Source organism: Myotis lucifugus, unplaced genomic scaffold (assembly GCF_000147115.1).
Source record: "Myotis lucifugus unplaced genomic scaffold, Myoluc2.0 scaffold_62, whole genome shotgun sequence".
Taxonomy (NCBI): Eukaryota; Metazoa; Chordata; class Mammalia; order Chiroptera; family Vespertilionidae; genus Myotis; species Myotis lucifugus.
Window position 1 is genome coordinate 29991 of NW_005871110.1, and position 3716 is coordinate 33706.

The window sequence follows — 3716 nt, forward strand, 5'->3', positions numbered from 1 at the left end:
GGAAGGTATAGCATGATGACTATAGTTAATACTGTATCATATATGTGAAAGTTGCTAAGAGAATAGATCTTAAAAGTTCTCATCAAAAAAGTATGTAACTGGGTGTGGTGATGGGTATTAATCAGGGGTGGGCAAACTTTTTGACTCGAGGGCCACAATGGGTTCTTAAACTGGACCAGAGGGCCGGAACAAAAGCATGGATGGAGTGTTTGTGTGAACTAATATAAATTCAAAGTAAACATCATTACATAAAAGGGTACGGTCTTTTTTTTTTTTTTTAGTTTTATTCATTTCAAACGGGCCGGATCCGGCCCGCGGGCCGTAGTTTGCCCACGGCTGGTATTAATTAAACTTATATGGTAAGCATTTACATATATATAAGAAACTAAAATGATTATATATATATATATATATATATATATATATATAACCATTATGTTGTATGCCTAAAAGTAATACAATGTCATATGTCAATCATATCTCAATTATAAAACATAAAATAAAATGCTCAGAATGATGAGAATGAGGATACAAAGGAAAACAGAGAAACACTCCTCCTGACTACCATTAATAATAGTTATCCTTTAATTACGCCCTTGTTATGTGATAGCACAATTATTCAAAGGATAGGTTCTCAAGACTGACTTCTCAGGTCCAAATCCTGGTCCCATCATTCACTTAGCTGAGTATCCTGTTGAAATTCTCAGTCTAAGATATAAGTTATGCCCTCATAGGTAAAATGAGGCGTGTTAGCTCACTTGACATATCATGTTTGATAAACATTAATAATCTATAATAATAAAAGCATAATATGCTAATTAGAGCGGACAGCCAAATGACTTTCCGACATCCTTCTGGACAACCTTCCACTTGAAGCCTGGGCTGCGAGGGCCGAGCCCCTTGCACGAATTTCATGCATTGGGCCTCTAGTAATAATAATAGAAACAGAAAATAGAAGGTGGCTTTGCTCTGCATATTGGCCTGGGGAAGTTGAGGTATTTTCCTATCTAAAGTTCTAATCAAACTAAGAATTGTTATACCACAAAATTGCAGATTTGTGTCTGTGGGGGGGGGGGGGGGGAGGGGGACTAGAATAATGGCTCATTTCTTCTGGAAAACTAATGTCACCATACTATTGTTTCTAGGGATCAGATTTGGCTTGAGCTAAGCACGCCCCCCAAAATTGAAGGCTACTCAGAACACATTACTCTTTTACAGTAACATTTATAGGAACCATGTACCACTGGGATTTTATTAATTTACATATTTTAGGGGGAAGCTCACAAAATTGAGCTTCAAGGTATGAACTACAGCTAATAATGCTAAAATTATTGGTGTAAGTATAACAATAATAATATTCAATGACATTTTAATTTCTTAGCATGGTTTGTCATGTTCTCCATAATCTAGCCCCATCCTACTTCCCAGCTTATCTACCTTAAATTCCAGGCTCCAGCTATTTCAACCTGCTCTTCTACTTGTGAACACACCAGACTTCCATTCCTCTATACCAGTGGTCGCCAACCGGTGGTCCATGAGGTCTGAAAGGTTGGTGACCGCTGCTCTATACTATTCCCTTGTTCCAGCAGGCCTCCATTCCACTGAGGAAATGCTCTTCCTTTCTCAAGTCCCAGCTCAAATGCTATACCCACCACAAAACTTTTCTCAGTTCTTAACCTTAAGTGAACCTCTCCTTTCCTCTGCCATTTAAGATCACACTATTGATATCACTGCCATCTGACTCCAATCGCACTATCTGGTGTTGAAGATATCTGTCAGTATGCCTATCTTTCTCCAGAGGCTAACCTTCTTGAAGGCAGGGACTATGTATTCTTCCCATGAACTTAGTTTTAACTTATAGTTCAGTCTCATAATCTTTGCAGTCTCAGGAAATACTTTGATGTTTATAAAGAACATCCCAAAGAAAAGGCCAATTAGCTCAACATATATACATTCTTCCAGTTTTTAATTAAAGTCACTAGGTGATCCTTGGAAAGCTATAGTTATAGAAGCAAGACACTTTCTTTTGTACTTTCCCACTGTCGTTCTACACCCAATTAAGTTAAAGAAATATCTCACTTAAGAAAAAGACTACAGCCCAGCCAGTGTGGATAAGTGGTTGAGCCTTTAACCATGAACCAGGAGGTCAGGATTCGCTTCCCAGTCAGGTCACATGCCCAGGTTGTGGGCTCTATCCCCAGTAGGGGGTGTACAGGAGGCAGCCAATTGATGATTCTCTGTCATCATTGACGTTTCTCTCTCTTTCTTCCTCTCTCTGAAATCAATGAAACATATTTTTTTTAAAGAAAAAGACTACAAAAGCTAGGAGTTCAAAAGATCGAGGCATGGGACAAGGAAATAAAGCCTGTAAATCTGACCAGGTCTGTCTAACCCTCATCCTCTAGCTTGAGCTTCATGATTCAGCCCTTAAGCACCATGACCTGCCCTCATATAGCTTCAGAAACCAACCAATGCATACCATCAGCACTATCTCTTCAAAGTCACAGTCAGAAGTTAGAAGAGATTTCTTAATATCCTGATCTACCTCCCCGTATCTTTTCTCCGCCCCTATATTTATCCTATTGATACGAAGGGCCCTTGTTACCCTACTTGCCTACACACAAAAGATAAGAAACAGAGAAGGATGTCCTCAGGCAGCCAGTGGTGCTAAAAGTATGAGTCTTTGCAAAATTGCAGGTGCAACTATTTTGTTTTGTAATTTCCATTTCTCGGGGCCTTAAAAAAAAAGGCACATTTTTGGCAATGACTCGGGCACTAACTCTGTTATTTGCATTCACATGTTATTTAAAAGGTGTGATTGTATAATGAGTAACCAGTGCTTTCACTGCAAAATCTTGTCTAGCGTCCTCAGTTCTCTGCCTGAACGAGCCAGAACAATTGCTCACACCTGAAGCCAACCTGAAACTAAGAAACTGTTAGGACATAGTACCAAATTAACAAAATCTGATGGAACTGCTGACTACTCTGGGTGTAAATCCACCTACAATCAGAACTACTATCCAGGTTAGTTCAAGATTTAGAAAAAAAAATACACCCAAACTAACTGTGACACGGGAAACTAGTAAAAATATGTTATGTTAAATAACTTACTGTAAATAGTAACATATTTAGTGTAAATTTTGCCTAAACTTCCAAGAGGATTGGTCTGTGTTGGATTAGACCTGGCATCCCAGTAAGCTTTAATTTGTTTTGGATGACCAAATTATTTTATTATTTATTTATTTATTTATTTTTGCTAATTCTCACCTGAGGATATTTTTTTCCATTGATTTTTAGAGAGAGTGGAAGGGAGGGGGGAGAGAGAGAGAAACACTGATGTGAGAGAGACATAGCCATTGGTTGCCTCCCGCACTAGCCCGACCACCGCCTGGGATCGAACCTGCAACCCAGGTAGGACAAGGGCCAGGGATCGAACCTGCAACCAGGTATGCGCCCTTGATCAGGAATGGAACCTGCGACCCTTTGGTACTTGGGCCGATGCTCTAACCACTGAGAACACCGGCCAGGCTGATGACCAACTTTTAACTGGTTATCAGTTGTTTCCCCAGCTCTGGGCTCTGCGGCAGCCAGAGTAGGTGACCTAGGGAGCCACCGGTGGAGCGGTCAGCACAAGTCCTCCCAGGTGCCAGCTGGGTGTCCAGGAGGCCCAGGGGCCCTGTCTGTCCCAGCAGAATGGGAGGCTGGCTCCTGCGCTC